A 19,453-nucleotide genomic window follows, 5' to 3' on the forward strand; every position below is an offset into this window, starting at 1 on the left:
TGTTGCTGCAGATGAAATGTAGACCTATGGTCCTTTTCTACACCTGTCCTGCACATCCCAAGCTGCTTTTCCTAATGTTTTACCCCCTGCTTGCCGCCATTTCACCACTTTCCTATCACCATTTTTTCTTTTCTTTATTTAAAATTAGGGCAGGTTTAAGCGGGAATAAGGCATGCTAAGCGAAGCTAAGGTGACTTAAGCGTCTCTTAGCATCGCTTAGCTTTGTGCAAACCCACACAAACTCACAACTGCATAAAAGTGCTTTAATCAATCTGTCTCAATCAGCCCTTGTTCTGCCCAGCAACAAAACAATCAGCCTTGCCAATTCTTGAACCCAGGACCCTGTGCATTACAATCACAGCAACATATCACTACACCATCTGAGTTGTGAGAATTTGTAATGCTTTTACAAGCATTTCAATACACCATCAGAGCTGTGGGAATTTGTAATGCTTTTACAAATGTATCATGCATTACAGACATTCAATGGACCTTGTGCACTACAATCACAGCAACATACAGCTACGCCATCTGAGCTGTGGCAATTTATAATGCTTTTACAAACATATGATGCATTACAGTCATTTAACATAAGGGGAAAAATACACATCCCTGGCAAAGCTTAAACCCAGGACCCCTGTGTACAGCTACCACTACTCCACATGAGCTGTGATAATTAGTAATGCTTCAATAAATATATCATACAAGATGGTCATCCAACATTCGGGAAAAACCTGTGGAATTAGTAATGTTGTATATATATATATATATATATATATATATATATATATATATATATATATATATATATATATAGAAAGCCCATAACATTGAAATTAAAAACATTGAGACCAAAGGCTTAAAAATTCGAAACACTGTAAATCCAAAATATTGAACCCCATAACATTGAAAATACATAGTAAATCAACATTTCATATATTCCAGCACAACTACATACTGAAACAAATAAAAAACAAGCCATATTACACATCTCCAACTATAAGCAGGGGAGCAAGCCCCACACCCACTGCTATTAAATATATCAACTCCAAGATTGCACTACACAGAACAAAATGTCAAACATACCATTCTGCCCTTCATGACTGCATGTTTAAATTGTAAAAATATATCCTTAACCTTCTCTTTGAAATACTACTTCACTGTTCAAACATTACATGTTAAACATTAAAACATTACACATTACTATATATCTCTCCAATACTTACCGGGGTTTCATAGATAACCTCAGTCATATTCCCTTCTTACTTGCTATACTACAACATAACACATCTTAGTATAGTGTTGTGCAATCTCAGAGTTGATATATTTAAGTAGCAGGAGGTGGGGGTGCAGTGGGGCTTGACCCCCTGCTTATAGTTGGAGAAGTGCAATATGGTTTGTTTTTTATTTGTTTCAGTATGTAGGTGTGCTAGAATATAGTACATGTTGCTTTCCTAACTTTTTTCAGTGTTATGGGATTCAATGTTTTGAATTTTCAGTGTTTTGAATTTTCAAGCATTTGGTCTTAATGTTTTGAATTTCAATGTTATAGGCTTTCAAGCTTCTATAGTGAATCCATTTATGTATGTATATATACTCAACCTCTTAGTGCAAGATATCTGTACAAAGCCTGATGAAGTGGGGGGATAAAGGCCAAACAATAGGGGCATATTTGAAATATGGATGTTATAATTTTAGAAGGTTGCTAGAGTACCACCGTTTGTTTTAACATATATTTTCTGATTGATTTCGAGTCTGAAACACAAATGATTGTCATCATTTAGTGATGTCAGTGCTCACATCATCCCAGTTATTTGTCAGGAATCCACAACAGCTATGGGGAACAGACCAAAAATATGAGCCACACATCTGGACAGTCTATAGAAATCTGGACAGTGGAGAGGTATGACTGCAGTCATGTAACAGAAGGTAAAAAACACTGAGAGCTGCCAACAATTTCACCCAGCATCTTCTGACCTACAGTCAGACAAACACAACACTACCCCAAATCAGCTCTGATGAATTTCTCATTCATTCATTTGCAAATATACCATGCACTACAGGGATATAACTGTAGGGAAAACCAGACATCTGTGAGAAATTGTCTAGCCACAACCATTTGCACCACAGTCAGAGCAACATACCAGTAAGCCAACTGAACTCTAGAGTATAACAACTGTTTGAAAAAACATATCCTGATTGCCAGTAACACACTACTCCTACATATACTTCCCCAAGTCACAGTGTACTTGGAATCCTGAAGTGTTATAGGACATTTCTCAGTCTGCTTCTACAAACATATACAGCTGATAGACCACCAGCAACTGTAGTAGCATATGCAGTCAGATAGAAAAGGATCTATGACACTCACATCTCCCCCTCTCTCTACTTATCCCAACAAACATTTACACACTACACTGCTACACAATCTTGACAGTCTGTTAACAATGGCCAGACATACATAACTCTCAACTGTACAGATTTCCACAGAATGTCCAAGGTGTGGGACCATATTTATGGCCACTGCCTCATAACATTTCTGGGATAATGCTAAATCACTGGGATGATATCAGATGTTAATTCACTAAATAATGATATACCATACCTCTGAACCTCTTACTGCAAGAAATCTGGACAAAGCCTGACATACTTGGAGGACAGAGGGCCAAAAATATGGACAGATCTTAAATAATGGTGTTATAAACTGAAAACGTTGCTGGTGTTACAGGGTTTGTTGTAACATAACTTTTCTAAAGGATATGAAGTCTGAAACACAAATGGATGTCATTATTTAGTGACTTCAGCCCTCACATTATCCTACTGATTTGTCAAAAACAGAAATTGCCTGAGGAACAGACCAAACATAAAAGGCAAACCTCTGGACATTCTACAGAAATCTGGACAGTTAAGGGGTATGTCATATACATATAACTGTCAGACTTCAAATCACACAGAAAATGTATGTCCTGACAAGCCCTGTCAATCTAGCAATCTTCTAGCTGTATAACAGCAATACTTACAACTTGCCACTAATTCTGTAACTTTGTCCCCCATTTTGTTGGGCTTCTCCACATTTCTTGTTCTTAGAGGTATTTCCACCTACCTTCTTTGAAGCTGTAGCTCCCACACCTCTATAATGTCCTCCTCAAAGGCAAGGAAAAGGGGCAAGGCCCACATGAAGGACTTAATTATAGCACTGTTTTGCTCTGGAATTGGGTAATGTAAAGACAACACTGCTGTTAGGGATGCAATTAGCAAGTGGGAGGCACTGATTGGTGCACAAGCCATCACCTGCTCATGAGCATTACCTGCAAAAGGCAAGCTGCTGCCTATGCAAAACTGGTCTGAACCTTTCTACACAAAGACAGACTGTGACTACACAAACTTAAACATTTCCATTATTCTGAAAATACTCTTCAGCACTATAACAGGTATGTCAGTCAATTAAGCATGTAATGGAATGCAGAAGGGGGAATGCAATAATGTGAAATAGGAAGTTAAACAATAGGTCTTAACAAGACTTGCTGGACTGACATGCTGCTGTCCAGCACCTATGGCCATTCCTGCTGGCTCTGTCTGCAGTGACATAGATCACAGCTCTGGCCTCTGAGTCACCCCCGCAAAGGTCAGCTCACATACAACTACTACTGAAGTGTCTGTTGTCCAATACTGACTGTGACACTGCCAGGCCAGCTACCTGGGATGTTATAAATATTCATATGTCACCTGTGAATGCTACTATGATACATATGCTTGTCTTACAAATGTAAGAGACCTATATAGGGTATGTGCAAAGTAAACAACTGGTGCAGAAGTGTGTGTTGAACTGTATGTTATACACTGAGCTCATACCTTTCAACTGTCCAGAGTTTTGCAGACTGGCCACATGTTTGCCTCATATTTGTAGTCAATGCCTCATACTGTTGTATTTTGTCTGGCAAATCACTGACAAAAATGAAGTCATAACATAATAGCATACATCTGAATATCAGATATCATATCCTTTAGAGTAGTCCTATGAGTGCAAAACCAACTTTGCTAGCAACTAAGTGTGTTACAGCTAGATATATAAAGTGTCACTATTTTCTGGCCTTTTCCCCCCATTGATGTGTGCCTTTGTCCAGATGTCTTGCTCTAACAGGTTGAGAGGTATGACTGAGCTCTAAGAGTGTAAACACAGTGTGCCATACTGACAAAGAACAGAAATGTATATCAAGTGTTACCTGTGCACATGTATGTATTAATAGTAGAAGCTGGAAGCCTCAAACATATAAGACATGAGTTGCAAAATGCCAAGTAAATAGGATGTACGTATTTTACAAATTTGTTATCATAGTTGCAGTGCATCAAACAGACATAAATGTCTACAGGTTGTTGTATTGCCTTCAAGCATAAATAATTACTAGGTTGATTATAATTACTAAGTTGAAATTGGAAAATTGTTTAACTGTGTTATGACGTCCAGTGCTACATACACATCAGACAGATATGTACACCTGGCTCAGAGAAGTATGTTATTTGCTGTTAGTCTGTGCTGTTAGCCTGTAAAATGAAGGCAGGTGAGAAACACTGATGTAATATGAGATAATGCAGCATTAATGTAGATTATTACTTTCAGACCTGTCACACACACAGCTTTGCATGTTGTATAGGAACTAGGCAAATGTGACATTGTTTACATATATATGACAATATGGTATATCTGTTTGATAGTTGTGTGGTCTACATTGCTCCGAGTATCACTCATCTCTGCATGTAATTTATATTTGAACCTCAGTATCCAAGCTTTGATGATTTGTATTTTGTATGTTATTGTAGTATTACATTTATTTGGTTATACATATTCTGTTCTGTTGCACTTTTAACAGTTCTTGGCTAGGGTCTGTTAACATAGGTTACCAAAGAATTCCTTTGAAACATGTGAATAGCGGCAGTTAAGTAGTGTGGTTAGCTGAGGCATAGCATTGCTCACTCAATTACAACTATCTGTAGTTAGCTGAAGTGTTTCTGTGTTGTGAAGTGCTCTGAGTATCAGCCATCTTTGCATTTAATGCTGATTTGAAGCTCTTTAGTTAAACTTTGGTCACATCTATTTTGTATCTTATTCCAGTATTGCATTTGTTTTGTGAAAAAAATTTCTGTTCTGTTAGAGTTGTAAGGGTTCCCCCTTATTGTGTTCAAATATTTGTTGGCATGTGATTTGGCCACCCCTACTACAAATCTCATTTTGAACACACCTTCCAGTTGTATCTAATCAGCTTATCCTACTGAATAGACAGATATCATTAGGGAGGGCAATGTTCAGTTGATGAGGGTATGCATGGTACTGTGTATGATAGGTTTGGGGTATGTATTCCTGACACAGGTTATCCTGTGTTAGTCTAACCCGACAATCACCATGTGTGTCTGCTATCTCATATGCAAATCTGGCCTCTCATGCTGGTAGTGCACACACAGTCATAGTCCTGCACATGGGGCAGCTGTTGAAGGGCTTAGCACAGCCCCTATCTGCCCAGTCTTACAAACAATAGTGTTAGATACATAACACAAATACCACAGAGGTAATGTAGTGTTGCAGCATTTGCCACAACTATTCAAGTGGGTGAGGATTGTAGGGGCTGTTAGGATTGCCAATGGTGGGTTCATAGGCCCTTAACATGGTGGAGCCATCGCGCACACACACACACACACACACACACACACACACACACACACACACACACACACACACACACACACACACACACACACACACACGCACACTGCCCTATGGGGACATGCATTGGAACACACATGCACATAGTCACTTCTCAGATTAGATGACGTACCTATCTATTTATGTACAATACACAGTGATATGACCATTGCATGCTCCACAGTGCCTTTCTGTTAGAAACTGTGTAACTGTGCCTGTAAGGTGGATGACATCTGTATGTGCTGAAACTAGGCTGGCAATGGGGGAGTTAGCAGGGTGGAAGAGGCACACAAAATGGTATAGTCATCACATACACACACTAAAGACAGTCACAGGGGATGTGCATACACAAACACAAACACAGTTGCCAATAGACAGATTAGTAACCCTATGTACCCACTTGTATGTACTATAGTGCTACATACACATTATATGCTAAACATATATTATATGCCTGGGACATAATCCACTACCTCATATAACACATAATCTTGGGAATGGCTTAATGGATGGTGGGATAAACCACCAGGAATAGCGACTGGTCTCATCTATTGCTCCTACAAACCTGGACAAGTGGTAGAGTAACAGGCTTTGTATCAGCATGATGTTTCAGTCAGGTACAATGTCTGATGCTGACATGTCTGTCACTATGGTAACTGTGACATATTTGGGAATGATATAACATAAATGCCCATTTTTAGGGGACACAGACCACATATAGGTTGTAAACATTTGGATATTCCATATACTTCTGTACAGATGACTGGTATGGGCTCTATAGTTTAACATGGTGCATGTGAGGCAGATGCCATTAACAGGCTCTTTAAGGTAATGCCATGGGAATGGGTTAACAGGCCTTAAAATAGTATAATCTACAAACACAACAGCCACAGGGGATATGCTTCACACACACACTACTATAGTTGTCAGCATTGAGATTAGAACCCCTACCTATCTAACTATTTGGACTATAGTATTACACAGTTATTGCACATGCCACAGAGCTTAGAGGACTGAAGAATGTATTCAGGTACTTCTAAGGTGAATGATATCAACAGCCTTGCAAAGTAGGGCAATGGGAAGTGTACTGGGTGGTACACTCCTCAAAATGGTATAACCTACACCCCCAGAAGATATGATTTTCTCCCAAACACACACACACAGAAGATATGATCTCACACACACACAGTATCACAGTTGCCAGTATTGGGTTTAGAACCCCTACCTATCTAGTTATGTGTACTACAGTGTTACGCAGTTATGACAAGGTACTTCTAAGATGAATTATATCAACAGTCCTTGTAAAGTATGGCAATGGGAAATGCATTAGGTGGAAAGGGCATTAAAATACTTTACCCTACAAACATACACACTTACAAACACTTTTATACACACATTTGCCAGAGCTGAAAATAGAACCCCTGCCTAGAGAGTTATTTGTATTATCCTGTTATGCAGTTATTGCACATACCACAGAGCTTATAGGGCTGAGGTTTGTCCAAAGATACTTCTAATGTGAATGATATCAATAGCCCTTGTAAAGTAGGGCACTGGGAAGTGTTGCAGGTGGGAAAGTCCTGAAAATGCTTGATCCTACAAACATACACACTTACAAACACCTTTAAACATGCACACATTTACCAGAACTGAGAATAGAGCCCCTGCCTATCTAATTATTTGCACTACACTGTTATGTAGTTATTGCAGGCACCACAGTGCTTAGAATGCTGAGGGGTGTCCAAAGGTACTTCTAAGGTGAATGAAATAAGCAGGACTCTAAAGTAGGGCACTGGGAAGTGTTGTGGGTGAGAAAGTCCGCAAAATACTTTATCCTACAGACATGCACAATTACAAATGCACACATTTTCCAGAACTGAGCATAGAACCCCTTACTATCTAGCTATTTTTACTATATAGTTACATAGTTAATGCACACGCCACAAAGCTTACAGAGATAAAGACTGTCTAAATGTACTTTTTGAATGACAATGGCAGGACTGCTAAAGTAGAGCACTGGGACGTGTTGTGGGTGGTGGGAAAGTCCTCAAAATACTTTATCCTACAAACATACACACTTACAAACACTTTTATACACACAAATTTGCCAGAGCTAAGAATAGAACCCAAGCCTGTCTAGCTATTTACATTCTACTGTTACGTAGTTACTGCATGTGCCACAGAGCTTATAGGGCTGATGGCTGTCCAAAGGTACTTCTAAGGTGAATGACATCAGCAGAAGTGCAAAAGTAGGGCATGGGGAGGTTTACTAGATGGGAATGGCCTAAAGCTGTTTCACCTACAAACAAACGCACACACACACTTACCAGGATTGAGATTAGAACCCCTTTCTAAATAGTTATTCATACTATAGTGTTACACAGTTATTGCTCTCACCACAGAGCTTATAGGGCTGACACCTGTCCACAGGTACTTCTAAGGTGAATGACATCAGCAGATCTTGTAAAGTAGGGCAATGGGAAGTGTACTGGGTGGGAAAGGCCTCAATACTTAAACCTACAGACACACACACACACACACACACACACACACACACACACACACACACACACACACACACACACACACACACACACACACACACACACACACACACACACACACACACACACACACACACACAGGCAGGTCATGTGATATTATAACCCCCACCTCAGTACTACTACACAATGGAGCTCACCTTCATGCTGTCACGTGTGACTGGTTACAACTGGTATGCCACTGTCCATACCAGGACATCACTCTATGCATTTCAGGATATCCCTGTGTATGACTCACTCTGTGTGTGTGTGTGTGTCTCCCTGTGTCTCTCTCTCTATCGCTGTCTCTCTCTCTTCCCCATGTCTATGTGTGAGTATGCTTGACATATTGTTATATGCTGCCCATATATATGTCTGTGTATCACATGCAACAGATGCAGATATATCACATAGTGGCCACCTGCAGCTAGCTGAGGGTAATCCTGTCTGATGGGTGTGTGTAGAGATAGTTAAAGTGTGGAGAGCTGTGTGTATGCAAAGACATATATGCACAATACAGTTATATACTCCGATGTGGGTTCCAACATAGGCTGTAATTCTCTAAGTGTAGGAGCATGCCCAGTATGACCTTTTATAGTAAGAGTTTGACTCCTTTCCAGAGATAATTGTACTCCTGTCCAGGGTTTTGTGTGCTACAGCCATGTCTCTCAACCTGTTAGTGCAAGATATCTGGAGATAGGTTGCCAAAATGGGGGGGGGCAATGGCCCAAACATAAGGAGATACTGTAATTATTGCTCTTATTAATGTAGGAAGTTGCTAGAGTTACAGGATTTGTTTTAGCACACACTTTCTGACATACATGACATCTGACACTGAAATGTATTGTGTCATTATCTGCTGACAGAAATCCTCAGATCATCACAGTGGTTTACCAGAGAAATACAAGATGTATGATGCACAGACCAATATTATGAGCCAAACTATAGACATTCTTGCCCAATCCAGCCAGTTGAGAGGTGTGGCTACAGCTGATTGACTGATGAAGCTGTGTAAACAGTGCAGGACCTTGGTGATATACTGGCTGGGGATCTCCTGTTTGTGTGGTATTCTTCTTATCTGAAAAGTCATATCCTGGTGTGGACATACCTCTCAACTGTACAGTTTCTTGCAGATTGTCCAGATGTTTGTCTAATTTTTGTCCATTTTTCATAAACTTGCGGTTTTCTGGCAAGTTAGTGGCAAATAATTAAAGGCTGAAGTTAGAAAATAATGACAGACATTTGTGTTTCAGACTTCATAACCTTCAGACAATTCATGTTAATGTAAAACCTGTTATTCTATCAGCTTTATAAGTTTGTAAGAGCAATATTTAAAACACATACCTATTTGTCCCACTTTTATTTATGACCTTGTCCAGATGTCTTGCTGTAAGAGGTTGAAAGGTATGGGTGTGGGTACAGAGTGCATTCTACTGAGCAGAGATGTCTATTATATGTGTGGTATATTCCACATAGCACTGTGATTTCCAGGTATGTCAGTAGCAGAGCAGTACAGAGTAATGTGGTGAACCACTAACAGACAGTTGTGTATAGGCTGATACGTTGATATGAGGTTAGTAGGCTATTGGCCCTGAAGTCTTTATAACCCTCGCAGATGAGACTGTAGCCTATGTTAAGACATGTCAGCACCCAAAGCCCCTGTACAGCAGGGACACAGGTGGAATCACAGGGCTTTGTTTTCTGTTTCCCATGCACTTATACAGGGAGCACTTCACTAGGGCTATTGAGGCACTTGGCTTGACTTAGACAGGGAGTGTATGCCACAGATGGGGGGTGTTTGAGACACATATCTGTCACACCAAGAAGCCATATTCATATCACAGACCAGGTCAATGCTGTGACTACAGGTTGATCGAGTGGGCCTAGACTTCCAGATGTGCAACAGTTGCATCAAGGCAGGGTCTGGATTGCTTTGTATGTCTGACAGGGGTCACCTCAGTGAAGTCTGTATGGAACTGAGTAGAGGGACAGTGCTGCTAGCCTATCTGTGTAGGGTAGGTGTTTGTGGTCCTGCATTCTCCCTGTGAGGAACCTCTGTGGTCTCTCCAGCTGCTGCATGTGTTTTGTGAGGTACATGTCAAAGGGGATGTTGAACAAAATAATTGGCCTTATAAGGTTAGCATACATGGATCTTATTACCTCTTTGTCCCTGGATGGGATACCCTTACATTTGAGTTGTCCCATCTATGAAGCTTTCTGTACAACGGGAGCAACATGGTGCTCAGACGTCAGGATGCTATCAACCTGGGTGGCCAAATGCCTCACTACTGATTGTGTATATAGGACATTGTTGTTAATGTGATACTATGTGGGGATGTCAGTCTCTCCAAAGGGAATGATGATACATCTGCAAGCATTCAGCTTGAGGCCATATTCTGGCATCAGTCATTTGTTTTGGTGAGACCCTCTTGTAGGATGTCCACATCCCTTTGGGTATTGATGATTGTTCCCAGCTTGCAGTCATCTGCCAACCTGGTTAGCCATAGGCCAGTGCTTTTGGCCTGCACCTCAGGGAAGTACATCCCGTATACCAGAGGCCCCCAGACTGATCCCAGGGGTATGCCACTTATTACAGGCATACTGTTTGAGTTGACTAACTCTGTTATGATTATGTGGGTTCTATCAATGAACCAGTTTGCTACCCATCTGGTAACATATGGATTGCTGCCTAGTTGACAGAGTTCATGTATTCTGGCCAAGTGGGGAATAGTTTTTAAGGCTTTAGCCAGGTCAAGGTGGCTGGAGTACACCATCTTTCCCTCATCCATGCCTTTGTTGGCTGCCTCAGGGAAGTCATCCAGAGGTCACTGACATACCTCCCCTGATGATGGCAGACTGTGTAGGGTAATGTATCTGGATTTTGCCAATGTCCCTGTTAATGTGATCCATGATAATCTATTGCATGGCCTTGCAGACCAGGCTAGTTAGGCTGATGGGTCTTTCCTTTCCTGGATGGTGAACACTCCACCTTGGTGTAAAGGGATGACAGTGGCTGTCCACCACTTGGCTGTGTCAAAGACAGTACTCCGACTTTGGATGTGTAGGGTGCATAATGATGCTGCCAGTTCATGCCTGGGTTCATGTAGATTGCAGCCTGGGATGTATTCAGGTCCCATGGAGGCTGTCTTCTTGACTTTGCGAGGGCAGTGATGCCCTGTTCCCTAGTGATAAGGGTTGGGTGTTCAGGTACTGAGGATGTTCTGCTTTCCTGATAGGGGGGCAGAGGTTAGACATTGCCACTGAATCTGTCAGCCAGTGGATTGCTATATCTGCAACATTTGTCTATTTGGTGTCCTTGCCCACCAGTTCTGCACAGATCTGGGAGCTTCCTCTGGAAATGCAGACATATGTGAGGAAGGCCTTATGATTGCCTGTCTTAGATGTGGGCAATTTGGATGCAGAGTTGCCTTTAGTGGATTTCACTGGTGCTCTTATTTGTTTATTCAGGCTAAGAGGTGATCACTTCCAATTGTGCACTTGCTCCCTCTTGGTCCTGTACAGCAATGTTATCCTTTTGTTATATAGTTACTTTATTGTAGATGTTTGTGGACAGGTTTGCTCTCCCTTGCAGATGGTGATGTTGTCCTGTCAGGTATTCCTGATTCCGTGCATCTCTTTATATATGCTGGCATAGTAGTTTTGTGTACATTTAGAAGTTGGTGCTTGTTCCTCTTGTGGGGTAAGGGGCTGTTCAGCTGTTTATACCATCCCTCTGGTGGTTGTGATCAGCTTGTGGTACATTTACTTTTACCATGGCTAGAGGGGGGTCAGGTGAGATAGTTATATGACACAGGACCGCATTTCGGTCGGATCTTGCCAGGGAGGATGATACCATAGGGATGCTGCAGTGGTTGATCATCCTGGTTACTGTCAAGTCCGACATAGGTAACACATCTTGTGGGGGTATCAAGTGGCTGTCCTAAGGATGTAGCATTGATAAGATGGGGGAATCTCTGTGCATTTCTGTTCTGGCATGGTTGGATTTCCAATCAATGGTTGGGTAATATAAGTCAGCCAGGATCAGGGTAATGGGTAGAATATTGATAGATTTATAGTGGGCCAGATATGTGGGGTGGGTGACCTGAGTCAGATATGTTGGCCTGTAGCTACGTATAATTTGCATAGGGGTCTTGTTAACAGTTGACTGCACTTGGAGTATCTTGTGTGTATCAGACTGTTTGACCAGCCTGGAGGTGTGTGTCTGTCTAATATATATTTATACTCCACCTCCTTTGGCTTTGCTGCTCACATTTTGGGTCTGGCTGTGTGATAGGATGAGTGATCAGGTAAGGATGAGTTTCTCTCTATGGTTGTGGGCCAGGTTTCTGTAAGTGCACAAATATCACCATCTTCCAGGGATACAACTGCTTGCAATGAGTGCATTTCCCTGTTTAGATTCCTAGCGTTTGGCGGCATGGCTTTTAATTAGTGTTTTGTTGAGTGTTTCATGTTGGTAGTATGGACCCCATGACTTTCACTACAAAGGCACTATACGGGAGGCAAGGGCCTTTGCCAGATGCCTGAAGGCCAAGTGAGACAGATGCAGGCCATCTCTACCAAAGCAGCATGGTCTGTCGATTGATCATATGTTCCCAGGCTGCCAGGCAGTGGATACTCCTGGGATGACACCAGTAAGTGAGCCAAGTGTTACTGACAATAATTTTCTGTTTGTATTGCACCTTCATTCTGGGTGACGGCAGAATGCTGATTAAGGCTAGGAACATACCTGGATAGGACACATATTCAGCAAGCTGAATCATGTCTGTCTTCCTATAGTCCAGGGAGGTGCATCTGACATCTTTCACACCGCCATGGACCAAGCCAGAGTGATACCTGTACCTGCTGTGGGGTGACTTGAGTGCATGTGTGATATAGTAGATTATGGCACCTGACAAACAAGTAACCATGACTTTCTCCTTATCCTGCCTGGTGAGAGGCACATCTGTGTGTCTCACAGTGGAGTCTTCTATGATTAATATGTTGGGTGTATGGTAAAGCCTTAGTGTTTGCAAGACTCTGGTGTGTGGACTATACATGGTCTGTGGTGTGTAGGTTTGTAGAGTTCTCATGTGTTTTTGTCTCTGAGGTGTCCTTTGTTTATGTTTTTGTTTTGTTGAGGACCTCCATTTAAGTGGGTGTGTGTTGTGTATTTGCAGGTGATGTTTACTGACTCCATACACTGCAGGGCAGCTATGTTGCTGCACAATTTGTTTTGGTGTGCGCATTCTCCATTTGTCTGGCCAGTGGTTCCCCTTCCCCTTATGTGTGTTTACTTGTCCTTCTGTAGTCCAGTCACAGGCTTTGCCCACAGTGGCTGCTGTTATGCATTTGTAATTCTGGTGTGAGCAGGTTAGATGCCATAACATCACACAAAGGGATATGGACTTCACACCACTGAGTGTACATATTTAGCAGGTTGTCCATCATTGTACCACTGCATCTGCTGTGGTCCTCAGACAGTTTGTGTTACTATGTTATAATGAGGCTACATGTTGGCCTAACTGTCAAACCGTCAGAGACTGACATCTGGACAGACAAAGGCCCTCACATGGGGACATGGTGTTAATACTGCTCTGCCAAACATAGACAGTTGGGAGACCAGTTTGGTATTTGCTTGCTTTCTGTTATGGGTATGATGTCTGCTTCTCCACTGTCTGCCATTGATGTTTTGACATGATCCTTTCTTATTTTGCAAATAGTCGGCAGATGAATGCAATGTTAGGACATGCAGAACAGATATACAAGGCATATTTGTGCTCCTTCTGTGATAACCTGTCATTCCAGGGGTATAGATGTTGGTCAGTGACATTTTGTCAGAGTTGGCACAGTAAGCTGGCAGCCTTTTATAACCGGGCAGTACACTGGCCTTCAGGTACCTGCTGTCCTACTAGGCACCACACCTCTCTACTTCTTAGAGATAGACACCTGGACAAAACCCTAAGTAATTGGGTGTCAGAGGCCTAAATATAGAGACTATTTTAACTATTATCCTTACAAACCTAGAAAGGTGATACAATAACAGGTTTTGCATTAGCATGCATTTTTCTAAAGGGTAGGAAGTCTGAAACTACAACCTGTCATTATTTTCTGACTTTAGTCTTTCATGATTTGCCAATGATTTGCCAGAAAACCACAATTTCATGATGAACAGAACAAAACTATGATGCAAACCTCTGGACATTCTGCAAAAAGTCTGTACAGTTGAGATGTATGCTAGGCACTGTGTAGGTTACTATGAGCTGTATATTGTCCATATGGGTGGCCCCTTGTCCCTGACCTACCCAGCTTTTCTGCAGTAACAGATATTGACATTTGGACAGTGTGTAGAACTCCTACCGTAGGTGTAGTTGAGATGCAGAATAGTTGGCACTGCAGTTCTTGGAACATGGACCCTGTTAACCACAGTATTGTACCTAGGCCACTAAGACACAACAGCCAGGAGTAAGTGCTGGCCACATCCTGACAGTATTAACCACACATATACATAGCTCATTGACCCCTGCATATTGTGGAAATGCAACAAGTTATCAAGTTGATTGGGACAGCCCTGGGAATGTGTGCTCTGCTGCTAATACCCTACAAACATTAATTTTACTGCATTTCTCTGAGAACATGGGTGGTTGTGGGGGGCACACCTGTCAACGGTACACGTTTGCACAGAATGTGCTGATGTTGGCTTTACATTTTGGTTCCATTTAGCATAGTATTGTGCCTGTCCCGGAGAATACAGGCATATCACTAAAGACCACAGGTTAGATTGTAATGGCAGACATTGGGGTTTCAGACTTCTTACTCAACCTTAATGCAACTGCAAAACCTGCTGTGATATCACTGTGTAAGTCTGTATAATATAATATTTCATCATTGTCCCCATTTGTGGGCCTTTCCCAGACATTTCTTTATGGTTTTCTACGGCTGACTTGCTGAGTAAGGCTGAGAGGTGAGTATGGGACCCCCACATTGACATCCATGCATGTGACCTATGACCCCCCCCCAGTTAGTTTGCCCCCAACATAACTGCAGTGAGATTTTTCACCTAGGGGACTACTGCATACTCTGTGGTAGCCAGTATTGTGCAGACATTTCCTGTTATCCCCACATAACTGTTGGTTGTCTGTTAATATCCCAGTAGGCCACCCTATTCCCTTGCATGCATACAGCAATACCATAGATATGCTACCACAACGTATTACTACATTAATTTATTGTTAAAAAGACTGACTTACCTTGTGCCTGCAGCAGTTGTGAGGATGGTGCTTGAGGGCTGACTCTGTCGGATGCAAGCAGGACACAGCCTATACATGGTAGGGTACAGGTAGTGTGATGCATGTGGCATCCATTTTACTGTGTGTGTGAGTCAGTGAGAGGTGTCAGTCTCTGGGTCCCTACAGTGTCATTATGTGTGCTATGCGTTGCCTCTTTCCCAAGGCCTGGGCATACTGGGCATTCCTCTGTCTGCCTACAGGAGCAGGCTCAGGGGTTCCTCCTCCAAGTCCCCCTGTACCTGTGGGGACCTTGGCAATGGTGGGCGGCTGTGTGGCCCTTCCCTGTGATGTTTCTGCTGCAGCTGTTTCCACAGGATCATACTGTGTAGAATGGTACATACTATGAATATGTGTGCACATGTGGTTGGAGAATACTGCAAGGCTCCACCAGATATGTCAATGTCAAGGCAGTGGAACCGTGACTTGAGCATCCCAAGCACACACTCTTCAATAATCCTGGTTTGTGCCTGTGCCTCATTATGGCATTCTTCAGTGTGTGTGTGTGTGTGTGTGTGTGTGTGTGTGTGTGTGTGTGTGTGTGTGTGTGTGTGTGTGTGTGTGTGTGTGTGCGTGCGCATGCATTTCTGATGGGTGTAATCATCCACGGCTCCAGTGCATAGCCAGCATCCCCCACCAGATGGTCATATGGGATGTCCCCCCTGGCAAATGCCTGGTACAGCTGTGAGGCATGCCAGATGTGGCAGTCGTGATAACTTCCAGGGCTTCCAGCACACACATTCATGATAATGTCCTGGGCATTGCACACAGCCTGGTAGGTGATGGAGTGATAGCCCCTGCGGATTACATAGACTCTACCCTCTTCACCGGGTAGTGCTTTGATGTGGATGTGTGCACTCTATGGCACCCAGTACCTCTAGGTAGTCTGCTACATGGTGGAAGAGGTGCATATTGCTGGTCCTCTCCTCAGGGGTGCTGGGGAAATATATGTGCTACCAGCGTGTCTTCTCATGGCATGCAGGAACTGATGGAGTATCCTGGATGCAGATGCCTGTGAAACCGCCATGATATCCCCAGTTGGTCTTTGGAAAGTACCTGTAGCTAGTATTCTTAAGGCTACACATACCTTGGTATCCACTGGGATGGGTTCCCCTCTGTTGGCTCTGGGTCTGAGGTGAGGCCGGTAGAGCTCAATGAGTTGCTGTAATATGTCCCTGTCCACCCTGTAGCGCTCAACTATCTCTAGCTCATGTAGCTCCTGAAAGGTTATCCTGGGTCTGAACACTCTTCTGCGCCTCGGTTTGGGACAGTTGTCAGAATCATCCTCATCACCACCCTCAGTCTATAGCATGTACAGATGTAGCAAAGCAGCAGCAGCCCCTAACATTTTGTCAGTTAAAATTCCAAAATGTGTACTCCAATGGTGCAGAGTTTGTGGAAAAAACAGGCTGAAGGGTATTTGCATACTTTATACTGGTGTGCTGTAGATGTTGCCTGTGTGATTAGCTGACTATGATACATTCCACCTGCCAGCTTTAATATGGGGTTTGAATGGGCCACTGTGAGTAGCAGAGTCCGTATTAGTGATTTGTAGTTCATTTCCTTTATTCTACTATTTCCTTTTTTTCCTCTATTTCCACTGTGTTTAAGTCCCGTGGCACTCCGCGCAAACCATTTTAGCTAGTGTAAACATTGCTGAGCAGAAAAGGCCCTCCCCTGGACATGAACACGCTCATCAGTTCTTGAAGGAGCTAAGAACAGCTAAGCAGCCTCAGACACACACCCTTACTTAGCTGTGCTTAGCTAAGTGTAAATAGAAGCCGAGGAGCTCCAATGTGCTTACACCAAGCATGACACACCCCCTTTTCATGTCAGCTGCTTCTTCTGCTTATGCCACTGCATTAGAGCTGTTACACGGTTAGGTACCCGTGGACACAGTTTCCCATTTTTCTGTTCAATACATTTAGCTCATTTACATACCTCACTGCCTTAGCCCCTTGTTACACCACTACACTGGAGCCTATATCCTTAGTTACCACTGTTACCTGTTATTGTTATGAGTCTGCCTGCTGCCCCTTATAATGGCAAAATTCATATTTCACATAAAATTGTCAGTTTACTTTATTTTTATTTTCTGCACAATTGCCTTTGCGTGCCGCTATGCTCTGCTTAAACGTCTGAAATCGGCCAAAAAATATATTTTTATAATTTTTAAACACTTTTGCATGCCAATGGCCATATATTTTGCCATTGGCATGCCTAATACTCATAATACATGCTTTACTTTGAGATGCTATGCCCCATTTTGATTTTTGCAGAAATGTACACGGTTAGTAACCAAATACATTTCTGCAGCAGACACAGCTCCAACACGGATACCTGTCTGCTTTCTGAATTGCTAATTCACCTCATTTGCATGGTTTTCACCAGCAAATGAGGTGATTAGCATTATTCCATGGCATCCATGTTATAATAATGATGGGAGTCTCATGCACACCCCCAGCCTTGTTTACTGGATCACACAGGCTCTGAACTCCATGTTCGAGCCGTGCCACTATTCTTACTTGGAGTTTAGCTCTGTGTAAGCTTTATTGAATCCTGGGGTATATATATGGAGTTTCTTCTAATAAGATCAACAATCCAAATATTAAGAAATCCACGTACCTATAACAACTGTTTACTAGTCATGAGGAGGTAATTTGCATTTTGTAAACAAGGAAGCCAAAAGAAAAAACATGACTGTGTCCAACCAATTTATTTATTTATTTATTTATTTATTTATTGACATTTGTTAACCGGGTTTGTCTAACTGGGCATCTGGCCCATTTTCAATGGAGACCCGAGGAGAAAAACTCCAGTAGTACATTTTAAACAAGTATAATTTTAAACAATATTGATATATTAGCAGTTATAGCAAAAAGATTCACATATGTTGGGTTACATGCATAAAGTTAAAGTTGCATTTAAAAGAAGCTAAGTAACAATTTTACATTGATATAGTTCAATAGGTCAACAATAAAAAATTTATGTTTGTATAAAATTATGCAAATGCATAGTAGAAGCACACATTAGAGAGAGAGAGAGAGAGAGGTGTAATGAGGTACTAAGTATGGTCCTTTTGAGGGTACATAAAGGGAAGGAAGACTAGGTAGGGTCATGGCAAGGGCAGGTTCTGAAATTGAGAAAATAAGCTTTTAGTTCATTTTTAAAGTGTGAGGTGTGGGAGATTGAACATAAGTCAAGGGGAAGTTTGTTCCAAGCATGGGCAAGGGAGTGTTTGTAGAGTAGTTTGCCTACTGACCTTTTTGGGTGGTAGATATCAAGTAATTGTTGGTTAGAAGTATGGAGGGTCTGGGATGGGATGTAGATGGAGACTAAGGAAGATAGAGATGGACAGAAGGAGGGTTTATACAGAATAGAGTATAGTATATGAAATTAAATAGATAGCAGAAATTGGGGAAGTTCAAGCCATTGAAGAGAGTTTAAAGAAATGCAGTGGTGTGAGTTGTATGAGGAGTTAGTAATGAATCTGGCTATTTTATGGTAAGTCTGTTGGAGTTTGTTTAGAGTGGAGGCCTGGATATTGGTAAGAACTGGGGTGGCATAAAATAGGGAGGGGAGGAGGAGTGCCTGGCCCAGGGTAAGTCTAGATTCAGGGGTTAGGAATTTTTTCTTTCATGCAGTTCTAAAGAAAGGCCCATATCTAGTATAGCCAACTGACAAAAGTGGACCACTTGTGGTGTGGAAATGAAGATCTCAGTATCTACTGTATTGCAGTCATCCTTTTAGACCACATGGGCCAGACTTCAACAAAGTCCCAAATCATATGAAGATAGTTGGCCTCTGATGTCCCACATTTCCAGCTGGTCCCCAGACCCTTACCCAATTTAGTCTAAAAAAACAATTGCGGACATTGTCAGTAATGTGAACATTTAAACAAGACAAATCTATCCATGGGGAAAATATTACTTTGTTTA

The sequence above is a fragment of the Protopterus annectens genome, chromosome 2.part1 (assembly GCF_019279795.1).
Source record: "Protopterus annectens isolate FY-2018-M chromosome 2.part1, PAN1.0, whole genome shotgun sequence".
NCBI lineage: Eukaryota > Metazoa > Chordata > Ceratodontiformes > Protopteridae > Protopterus > Protopterus annectens.